Consider the following 12,281-nt stretch of genomic DNA (forward strand, 5'->3'; position numbering starts at 1 on the left):
CCAGGATGGTCTTAAACTCATAGAAACCCTTCTGCCTCTGCCTCCTGATGCTAGGGTTAAAGGCGTCCACCAGGGAGGAGGGGCTTAGACCTGCCTCAGCTGAGTGTACTAGGCTCTGCTGACTCCCCATGGGAGACCTTGCCTTGGAGGAGGTGGGAAGGGGAGGTGGGTTGTGGGGGGCAGAAGGAGGGAGGAGAGGGGGATCTGTGGTTGGTATGTAAAATGAATAGAAAATTTAATAAAATTTTTTTTAAAAAAGGCGTGCACCACCATACCCAGCTGACAGTGTAACTCTTAATTTTTTTGCATGATACTTTTGTAATCCTGTAGAATACAGTGCAGGAGAAATAGCTCTTAATTTCAAAGTTGCCATTGTTTCTATGTAATTAGTTTCGAGTACAATTGTGCTCCTTGTCCTTAATAGGCATATTATGTTGTACTAAGTTCCTCAGGAAAAGGTAAAGGGGAAAAAGCCTTCCCTCTTAATGTTCCATTTGTTTTTTACTGTGAATAGCTGAAAAGCTAATATCTGAAAAGTAAGTAGACCTTGCATTTCAGCTTATATATTTAAATATTGAGACTCCTAAGGAACTTAGGAAACTTAAGTTCTAGCATGGTCCATTTTTTATTTAAAAGAAATGTCTTATGGTTTATTTCGATAGACATTCCACTTAGAGACAGCTGTTAAAACTATTCCTAATTTATATTTCTGTCCTGTATATCTTTGCTGGGTTACGCTGAAACTATTTGTTACCTTTCTAAGAGTATACCAAAGCCATAGTTTTGATATAGTGTCAGATGTTGACCAAGAAAATATTCTTGTAAATCATATCCCTTGATTTACCATCTGGATTCTGCCTTTCTGTCTATGATTTTTAACCTTTAAGTAAATTAGTGTCAGCATAGCTAGCTCTCCGTGATCCAACATACAAATGAAATGTAAGTCTTAGGTAATTGAAAGTGTTGTAATCTTCTTGGTGCCAGTTGATTTTTATAACTTAGATGTATTTAAATCTAAAATTGTATATTTGTGAAGTATTTTATAAGTTAAAATTGCAGAAAGGACCACTTGGATCATCCACAACAGTGGTACATGAGTTGGCAGCCCAACCATCCATGACCCTAAAGGTTCATGAGTGCCCATCCCTAAAGATTACTGGAGTAGACTTAGTATTCCGCTGGATTTCTCTGCTTACCACCCATGTCATATCTATCAGAGATCTCAAGCAGGTGAAATGGCTCAGTGGGTAAGGTCATCTGCCACCAAACCTGATGACCAATTCTGACCCCTGGATCCTACATGGGTAGAGGCTAGAAGAGGGCATTGAGTGTCCTTCTCTAGTGCTCTCCACCTGTTCCTTTGGGGCAGGGTGTCTCTAAACAAGGGGCTCATGTTTTCCCAGTTAGACTAGACTTCAGCAAGCTCCAGTGATCCTCCTGTCTTTGCTCTGCTCAGAGGTAGAGTTACAGGCATGTGTGGGATGCCCAATTTGTTCCATGGGTACTAGGATCTAAATTCTTCCTTCATGATTGTTCAGCAAACACTTTTAAAAATCACCAAGCCATCTCCAGTTCGTGGAACATGTTTTTTAAAAAATGGTGGTAAGCCTTTATGTGGGTTACTAGAGAAGTTTTAAAACAAGGTTTCTGCTACCAAGAGGTTTGTGATATTATTGGGAAAGTAAATTTTTACTTAGGAAAGTAATTACAGTTGTTTAGAGTGCATGGTTTATGCCTAAGTGAATATCCCTGTAAATGAATACATTGGGGGAGAAAAGAACAGTGAATTGGGATCATGTCCTAGATAGGCTGGGTTTTAGCCTGGACTGTGAAAACTGGCATTTTAGATAGACCTTTTAGGGAGATTTTGGAGCAGGAATCCTCATTGGAACCATCCCATAGTATGCTCAGTCATGTGTTTTCTTGGGAACAATTTGGGGATCTGGGTAGGCTGGGGAAGTGAGGAATTATGTGAGACACTTACTAGTGTGTGTGGCCTTTGCTTGACCCTCAGTAAATCTGATCTCTTAGTTTCCATCAGCTTGCTTGTGCCCACATCTTCCTTATTAGAGACAGAAATTAGTGATTGTTTCTTGTTCCTCTCAACATAATTTCTAAATCTTGGATAGCAGGCTTCTCATACTGTAGTGGGAAAGTTTCCCCGTCTTGAGAACGGGAAGAAGCCACATAATAGAACCAGGAGACCATTTGCCTAATTCCTGGGGAGTAGAGTAAGAAAGTTCTTACCTCTCGGAGTTAAGTACCAAGATTTCTCCCTCCTTTCTGTTTCTCTCTGAAGCTGATCCTAGACATGCTTGGTTTGACTGTGTAACAGGAATAGCAATTAGCATCATTTACATGGAATGTCTACCATTTATGCCTAGTTACCGTGCAGCACAATAACAATTATGCATATCATTAAAGATGTGTCTGATTAACTTTGCTGTAAGTTTTATTTGATTACTACACTGTGGTTAAGCTGGCTTGTGTGCTCAGTTTATTTTAGTGACAAAGCTATCTGATCAGAACTATAAAAAAATAGAATGTTCTTTAAAAGGATTGTTTGCAGGAGATAAGATTCACTATATTGATCCAGACTAGAACAAAAGCAAACTGCTTTTGTATTTATTATCTGGAAAATACATTGGAGATCATTTTTATGTAAACACTTAGGAAAAATAAAGCTCCCTACTTACTTATCAACAAGTATGTATTAATACCAACTGTATATCACATACATTGAATTAATATAAAAAGTCACTACTTTCATGGCATGTACATTCTAGTGATGGAAGATAAACCAGAAAAAAGTAAAGAAGCAACATGTCAAGTGGTGATAAATTTTAAAATTTATTTTGTGTGGGTGTGCATGTGCACATGTGTGTGCATATGTATGGAGCCATAGGTCAACCTCAGTGTTATTCCTTGGGAGCCATCCACTTTGTTTTTTGAGACAAGGTTCTCACTGGGACCTGGGGCTTGACAGTTCAGGCTAGGCTGGCTAGCCAGTGAGCTCCAGGAATCCTCCTGTCTCCACCTCTCTAGTGCTAGGATTACAAGCATACACCATCATGCTCAACTTTTTCTGTGGGTTCTGGGGACTAAACTCATGTTCTTATCCTTGTGTGGCATTTAACTGCCTAAATGGTCTCTCTAGCCTGGTGATAAATATTTTAGGGGAAAAAAAAGTACAAAGCACAAGAAGGGAATAGAGATCTAACAATTTAAATACCGATCTAACAATTTAAGTTTTGTTTTTTTTTTTTTTTCCGAGACAGGGTTTCTCTGTGTAGCTTTGCACCTTTCCTGGAACTCACTTGGTAGCCCAGGCTGGCCTCGAACTCACAGAGATCCGCCTGGCTCTGCCTCCTGAGTGCTGGGATTAAAGGCATGCGCCACCACCGCCCGGCTCTAACAATTTAAAATAGTTGTCAGAAAGGTCCCAGTTAAGATAGTAGCATTTGGGGCTGGAGAGGTAGCTCAGCAGTTAAGAGCACTTGTTGCTCTTGCAGAGAACCCGTGTTTATTTCCCAGCACCCGCATGGTGGCTTTTAACAATCTATAATTCCAGTTCTAGGGTATCTAACACTGTCTTCTGACCTTTGAAGTCACATGCAAACATACATTCAGGCAATAATTCATTTACATAAACTAAATAATATAAAAAAGAAGGTGGCATTTGAGTAGAGACCTACAGGAAGTGAGGGAGTTTTAAGGTGAGAAAGTGTATTAGAATTCTCTGGAGTAACAGAATTATAGAATGAATCTCTCTCTATATATAAAGGGGATTTATTGGGATGACTTACAGGTTGAAGTCCAGCTAATCCAACAATGGCTGGCTGTGAATGGAAAGTCCAAGATCCAGTACTTACTCATCCCACAAAACTGGATGACTCAGCTGGTCTTCAGTATATGCTGGAATCCCAAAGAAGTAGGCTCTAATGCCAGTGAAGAAATGGATGTACTAGCAAGGCAAGGGCAAGCAAGCAAACAGCAAAAGCTTCCTTCTTCTATGTCCTATATAGGCTTCCAGCAGAAGGTATGACCCACGGTTAAAGGTGTATCTTCCCACCTCAGATCCAGATCAAAGGTCACTTCAAACCAAGCAAAAAAAAAATCTCTTACAGATGTGCCCTCCATTTCTGGATTGTTGTTCATTTCATATGTATTCAAGTTGACAACTGATAATAGCTATCACAGGAAGAGAATATGTTACTGTGCTAGCTAGTTTTATGTCAGCTTGACAAAAGCTAGAGTTATTTGAGAAGGAGGAACCTCATTTGAGAAAATGTCACCACCAGACTGGCCTGTGGGCAAGTTTGTGGTACATTTTCTTGATTGATGATTGATGTGGGAGGGCCCAGCTTACTGTGGGCAGTACCACCCTTTGGCTGGTGGTTCTGGATGCTATAAAAAAGCAGGCTGAGCAAGCCATGAAGAGTAAGCCAGTAAGCAGCACTCCTCTATGACCTTTGCATGAGTTCCTGCCCTGACTTTCTTTAGTGATAGGCTGTGATGTGGAACTGAAGCTGAAATGAACCCTTTCTTCCCCAAGTTGCTCTTGGTCATGGTGTCTTATCACAGCAATAGAAGCCCTAACTTAGATGGTTAAAGACAGAGGAAAAAACAGTACTTCAAAGACCTTTGCATATGAACAGGCTGGAGTATAGCTGGAGTGGAGCAAATGAGAGAGAGATAAACAAGAGACTAGAGGAATAACTGGAAGGGGCAGGTGGATAGATTCCAGAGCTCTTAGCTATAAAAAGGACTTCAACTTTTCCTCTTGTGAGTAATCATTGGAAAGGCTTGAGCAAAGAATGAATGTTTAAGCAGAGGATGGCAATTTTAAGGGTCACTCAGGTTGCTGTAGGAGAATAGATTATTAGAATTGGGGACAAGGGTAGAGCTGGGAGAACAGAGTTAACATTTTGTTTGGGGCAGTATGATAGCGTGGACAAAATGTGGGCTTTGGAAGTAGGCAGATCTGGATTTAAATTTTATCAGTAATATTTGCCAGTTGACTATATTTACCTTTTTTAGAACCAGGCTCCTCATTTATACAGTTAGCCCAACAGTGGGGTGATGAGAATCTGAGACACTTTATAATATATTTGGGTAGATATATAAAGCATTATGCCTAGATATTTAATAAATGCTAGCTGCAATTATGAATTACTTCTTTAAGTCTATGTAGTATTTCTAGGGCCTGTGTTTCTAATAAGTAGATAAGCTGTAGTTGGGTATAAGTAAGAGGAATATGGACATCAAGGCCTAAGAGTCAAAGTGGTAAGAATAAGTTAAATTAGGAGTAGTGGTACACGCCTTTAATCCCAGCACTCGGGAGACAAAGGCAGGTAGATCTCATGAGTTCAAGGCCAGCCTGGTTTATGTAGAGAGTTCCAGGATAACCAGAGCTACATAGAGAGACCCTATCTCATGAAACAAACTAACAAAAAAGAGTAAGTTAGTAAGAGGGACTTAATAGTAAGGTTTAGGAAGCTATAGGCATTAACAATATCTACTTGTTGCCTAGGTAGAGGGTTATAGCATAGAGTCATGATACTGCTTAGAGTTATTTTCTTTTCAGGGCTGTCTCCAGAAAAACAATGATGAATAGATGGGGGTGGATTGAAGGAGTTGGAGATCTTTTCTGTGATATGCTTTGGAGATAATAAAGGACTGAGGCTTAGAAGAGGCTTGACTTGGGTAATGTCAGCATAAATCAGTAAGGCCTCAGCATCTCTAAGATTCACTTCTCAAGTTAGACAAAGTTGGACCTTTTCTGTCCTAGATACCTGTTAGTTACTGATCTGAATGTAATTTGTAAAGCTCTCCAATCTTCTTTCTTGTATTAGTATGGTGTTTGTAGTACTCAGGATGATTAGATTACTTACATTGCTATTACCTATTCTAAGGGATTAACAGTTGTGAAATGGGATAGGTTTAATAGGAAAAACTGTGAATTTAGGAGACCAGGTGATGTGGGGAGATACACAGATCATACATAGGCTCTGGTCTCATGGTTTAGTTGCATAAGTAAGAAGTGCACATGAATAGCTATAATGCAATGCTAAACCTACTCACAGAGTCATTGCAAAGAAGATCCTGTGTTGTTTCAGAAGAAAATGTGATTGAAGACTTAAAAGGGCACTAATATAAGATAACATCTGTCATTTAATACAAACACATATAACATGTACAGAAAAGAGCAGCAGTTAAATAGGATGATAGTTTGTGCATTGTGGAAGGCAGTAGGAGAATGACACATGTAACTCGAGCTAATGACCTCAGAATGGGAGAAGGTCTTTTTCAGCTTTGAAATTTGTATGTTTATTTCTGTTAGCTATATTGTACTTTCTAGGTGCAAGTGTTAAGATACATTTTAGTCAAGTGTGTAGCCCGAGGCAGGAAGACTGCAAGTTTGAAGCCTGGCTGGCCTTGAACCTACGGCAGTCTTCCTGCCTCATCTTTCTGAGTGCTAGGATTATAGGCTTGTGCCACTACCTAGTTTAAAGTTGGTGTTTGATGTGGTATGTGGAATGATTGTCTGGCCTGGTGTGCTAGTACACACCTGTAATACTGGTACTTGGGAGGTGGAAGCAAGAGGATCAAGAGTTCAGAGTCATCCTTGACTACATAGAGAGATTGAAGCTGGGCTTCATGAGACCCTGCTTAGAAAATATGTAGTTGTCTGACTACAGCATGTCCACTTAGGATCTCAAGCATCTTTGTTCTTCTCATCTTGTTTTTAACGCTAACTTTTGTTGTAGTTATTCCTACTCATTGGGTTTGGATGTTGAAGAGCCAGTGTTGTGTGACTTTTCTTGGAGAGATGTAAACAGACATCTTTTTACCCCAGATAGGACGCCAACAACAGACCAAAGAAATGATCCCACTCAAGTCTAGTTGGTGAGCCAGTGAGTTTTGAGAGTTACTTAAATAGAAACATGAGTGACTCTCAGGCAGTTGTATTATGGAACATTCCACACAAAAATGGATGACCACTCACAGAACCCTCATCCCTGGAGCTCCCTACTCAACTTGTTGGCAGTTTCACCTTGTTTACAGATTATCTAACCTGGGAGAGCCTTGTAAGTCCTGTATAGTTTTGAACATCCTGTGCCTCAGCTTCATGAGCTTCCCTCCTCCCTCCAAGTGAGAATAGCAGCACAGCATCCAGGTCTCTGGATTTCTTTTAGCAATTTTCTTCTGCCAGATGTGCTTATCCCCCCCCCCAAAAAAAAAATAAAATATCCCTTTTAACACCCTTTTAACAGTTAATACTCAGAAGTATTGTGTACAGAAGGAATATCAGCAGGTAAAACTGTTTTACTTTAGAATCTAGTCACACTTTTCATGCTGTTGAGTGAATCATGATCCTAATTAGTCTTATCAGTTAAAACCAGGAGTCAGATATCGGGATAATAACCTGAAAAATCAGAGAAGCAGAGCAGCAGCGACTAGAGAGACTTCTTACCTCTATGAGTCCTCTACCGAAGATCCTGTCTCTCCCCGCCTTATATTCCTGTCTCCACCTCCTGAATGCTGGCATTAAAGGCGTCTATGGTTGACTAGTGGCTGGCTCCCTCTGATCTCTAGGCAAGCTTTATTTGTCAGAACACAAACAAAATATCATACAACAGTTGAGGCTGTATAAATATCCTATTCCAAAATATTGTTCACTCATGGTTTAAAATTTTTTTATGTTACATTTATTTACTAGGGAGAGAAAGGGCCACTAACTTCCAAAGTGTAAGTGTGGAGGTGAGAGAATAGCTTATGGAGTTGGTTCCTTTTTCCCAATGTGAGTGCAGAGGATTTAGTACCCACTGATAATGTTACTTAGATTGTTTATCACTGTGGTAATGGTGGTTTTTGTAATCCTGCCACTTCTACATTGATTAGCTGACATTCTTCTGTAAAGAAGACTTTTTCCTCCCTCTTTACTGTTTATTTTTAATATAGTATGGACTTATGGATTTTTTTCTTGACTTAATGTTTCATTTTTTAAATTAGTATATCTTTATTATAGAATATTTGAGGAAACAGAAAAAAATCCTATCTGTGATCCAGTTTAATGTGTGCTGGTTTGATGTGTGCCTTTTTCTTTTTCTTTTTTCTTTTGTTTTTTTTTTTGACACAGGGTTTCTCTGTATAACAGCTCTAGCTGTCCTTCAATTTGCTTTGTAGACCAGCCTGGCCTCGAACTCACAGAGATATACCTGCCTCTGCCTCTTGAGTGCTGGGTGATAATGAATTCTTATAAACACATCTCCCAACTTCAGTAATTATCAACATAAAATCAATCTATTTTTATATGTACTCTGGTCTCTCACCCCCTTCTCCACTAAAGCATTTTGAAGCAGTTTTCCAGCATATTTTCCATATACAAATAATTTGGTGTTCATGTTTAAAAGATAAGGAGTATTTATAAAAATACAGTTCCAGACACAGTGTGGAAGTGCCCGCTTCTAATCCAGCAATTGAGATGCAGAAGTGGGCAGAAATCCAGACTGGTGTAGATAGAGAGTTCCAGGCCAGCCAGGGTAACATAATAAAAGCTTATCTCAAAAAAAAAAAAAAAAAAAAAAAAAAAAAAAAACAAACCCAGCTACATTTGTAATTTGCTGTTATGATACCAACATCATTGTTATTATCATCATACCAGTCATCCAGGACCCAAACAGAGGTCATATGTTAGATTTGGTTGATACCTCTTTTAATGATTTTTTGAAGTCTCATTAACGCCCCCCCCCCCCAATTGTACTTCATTTGTTAAGTAAAGAATTTCCTCCCTGGAATCAGAAGTGTAAGGTCAGTCTCATATACAGTGTACTTGAGACCAGCCTGGGAAAAATGAGACCCTGATTCAAAACAAAACAAGAAAAACAAAAACCACAATTTTTTTTCTTACTGTATTTTATTGATTGCATTTTAGTATGTTTCTCTATTCTAGAGTTTAATTTCTGGAAACTGCTAATTGGATTTGAGGCTTGGTCAGATTCACCTCAGGTGTTTTTGTTTTCCTTCAAGTGTGTTTCTTAGAAGATATTGTAAATCTCATGTCATATTAAGCTATGAGGCACACACTGTGTAGTTGTCTTTTTCTGATTTTAAGATTAACTAGTGCTGAGTGATGTTAGCACACTCCTTTAATCCCAGCACTTGGGAGGCAGAGGCAGGCAGATATCTATGAGTTTGAGGCTAACCTGATCTACCGAGGGAGTTCCAGGACAGCCAGGGCTACACAGAGGTGGGGATTGGGGTTGGGATTAACCAGTAAAATCAATCTCTTAGAAAGCTCCACTCCAGCTGTATTCATTGTCCATTAGTATGGACTTGGTGTTGCTGTGGAATGTCATTCTGTATGCTGTGAATGTGTGTTGCTGATTGGTTGATAAATAAAATGCTGATTGTCCAGTAGCCAGACAGGAAGTATAGGCGGGACAAGCAGACTAAAGGAATGCTGGGAAGAGGAAGAGCAGAGTCAGGAGTCACCAGCCAGACACAGAGGAAGCAAGATAACAAGGCAGAACTGAGAAAAGGTACCAAGCCATGTGGCTAAACAACATAAGAACTATGGGTTAATTTAAGTGTAAGAGCTAGTCAGTAATAAGCCTCAGCTAATGGCCAAGCAGTTATAATTAATATAAGCCTCTGTGTGTTTACTTGGGGGACACAAGTGGGAGAAATTTGTCCCAACCGCCAGCCAGCTGGGATACCCGAGAAACTTCCAACTACATTGTGTACTTTATTAAGGTACTTTAAATGTACATAATTCTTTAAATTATGAAAGTGGCATATACTCTTTGACAATATAGAATGGTATAATGGGGGGAAAATTTTCCAAACTCCACTTCACTGCTCCAATATATGTTTAATATTTTGGCATATTTTCTTCTGTTATTTCTTTTGTATTCTTGCATGATTTAATCCTGTTTTTGAACAATGGCTTGTTTAGGTTTCATTGTTATAAATAGTGCTTTGAGAAAACATCTTGGTCCATACAATCTGATCTAAGTTGAGATTGTCTTAGAGTAGATTCCTAAGCTATAATTCACTCATCAGAAGATAAATATTACTTTAAAATTCTGGCCAGGAATGGTGGTCTTAGCATGTAACCTCAGCTACTTGAGGCCGAGGGATCAAGATCACAAGTTCAAGGCCTGCCTGGTCTACAGAGTTAAGTTCAAAGTCAGCCTCCCTCGACAACTTAGTGAGAGCTTGTCTGGAAGTTAAAAGGAAAATCTATCTGGGAGTACAGTTCAGTGGAGGAGCACTTACTTACCATGCATAAAACCTTGAGTTCAATTTCCACTATTGCAAAAACAAATAAGTTATTTTAAAGTTTTACTTTTAGCACGTGATGGTTTGAGTAGGTGTGGTCCCCATAGACTTATTTTAAGCCTCAGTCATCCTAGTGTTCCCCCTGCTAGGTAGCCTCCCTGGATCTGTGGGTTGCAGTCTGATTGTCCTTTGCTTTATATCTAGTATCCACTTATGAGTGAGTACATACCATGTTTGTCCTTCTGAACTGGGTTACCTCACTCAGGATGATGTTTTCTAGTTCCATCCATTTGCCTGCAAATTTTATGTTGTCATTGTTTTTCCTTGCTGAGTAGTACTCCATTGTGTATATGTACACATTTTCTTATTCCATTCTTCAGTTGATGGGCATCTAGGTTGTTTCCAGGTTCTATTACAAATAATGCTGCTGTGAACATAGTTGAGCATGTATCTTTGTGATATGATTGAGCATTCCTTGGGTATATGCCCAAGCGTGGTATGGCTGGGTCTTGAGGTAGATCGATTCCCAATTTTCTGAGAAACCACCATACTGATTTCCACAGTGGTTGTACATGTTTGCACTCCCAGCAACAGTGGAGGAGTGTTCCCTTGCTCCGTGTCCTCTCCAACATAGACTCATTAGTGTTTTTGATCATAGCCATTCTGACAGGTGTAAGGTGGTATCTCAGAGTCATTTTGATTTGCATTTCTCTGAAGAATAAGGATGTTGAGCATTTCCTTAAATGTCTTTCAGTCATTTGAGATTCTTTTAAGAATCCTCCTCTCTTTAGCTCTATAGCCCATTTTTTAATTGGATTGTTCAGTATTTTGATGTCTAGTTTCTTGAGTTCTTTATATACTTTGGAGATCAGTCCTCTGTCAGATGTGGGGTTAGTGACGATCTTTTCCCATTCTGTAGGCTCTCTTTTTGTCTTACTGACCATGTCTTTTGCCCTTCAATAGCTTCTCAGTTTCAAAAGGTTCCATTTATTAATTGTTGCTCTCAGTGTCTGTGCTACTGGTGTTATATTTAGGAAGTGATCTCCTGCGCCAGTGCGTTCAAGAGTACTTCCTACTTTCTCTTCTATCAAGTTCAGTGTAACTGGATTTATGTTAAGGTCTTTGACCCACTTGGACTTGAGTTTTGTGCACGGTGACAGATATGGATCTGTTTGCAATCTTACATATTAACATCCAGTTATGCCAGCACCATTTGTTGAAGATACTTTCTTTTTTTCCATTGTATAGTTTTGGCTTCTTTGTCAAAAATCAGCTGTTCATATGTGTGTGGATTAATGTCAGTGTCTTCAATTCGATTCCATTGGTCCCTATGTTGGTTTTTATGCCAGTACCAAGCTGTTTTTATTACTATAGCTCTATAGTAGAGCTTGAGGTCAGGGATGGTGATGCCTCCAGAGGTTGCTTTATTATACAGGATTCTTTTAGCCATCCTGGGCTTTTTATTTTTCCATATGAAGTTGGGTATTGTTCTTTCCAAGTCTGTGAAGAATTGTGTTGGGATTTTGATGGGGATTGCATTGAATCTGTAGATTGCTTTTGGTAAGATTGCCATTTTTACTATGTTAATCCTACCTATCCATGAGCTTGGAAGATCTTTCCATTTTCTGATATCTTCTTCAATTTCTTTCTTTAGAGACTTAAAGCTCTTATCATATAGGTCCTTCACTTGTTTAGTTAGTGTTATCCCAAGGTATTTTGTATTATTTGTGGCTATTGTAAAGGGTGATGTTTCTCTGATTTCTTTCTCACCCCCTTTTTTTTTTTTTTTTTTTTTTTTTTGGTTTTTCGAGACAGGGTTTCTCTGTGTAGTTTTGGTGCCTGTCCTGGATCTCGCTCTGTAGACCAGACTGGCCTCGAACTCACAGAGATCCGCCTGGCTCTGCCTCCCAATTGCTGGGATTAAAGGTGTGTGCCACCACCGCCCAGCTTTCTCAGCCCTTTTATCATTTGTGTATAGGAGGGCTACTGACTTT

At 39.3% G+C, this 12,281-nt stretch overlaps 1 protein-coding gene across 7 annotated transcripts in view; it reads left to right on the forward strand.

Moving 5' to 3' along the window:
- Uimc1 (ubiquitin interaction motif containing 1) overlaps positions 1–12,281 on the forward strand; it is an 85,452-nt gene that overhangs the window by 52,011 nt on the left and 21,160 nt on the right. The window lies entirely within an intron of this gene.

This window comes from Peromyscus californicus, unplaced genomic scaffold (genome assembly GCF_007827085.1).
Source record: "Peromyscus californicus insignis strain IS unplaced genomic scaffold, ASM782708v3 Scaffold_8__1_contigs__length_139910024, whole genome shotgun sequence".
In the NCBI taxonomy this organism is placed as follows: Eukaryota; Metazoa; Chordata; class Mammalia; order Rodentia; family Cricetidae; genus Peromyscus; species Peromyscus californicus.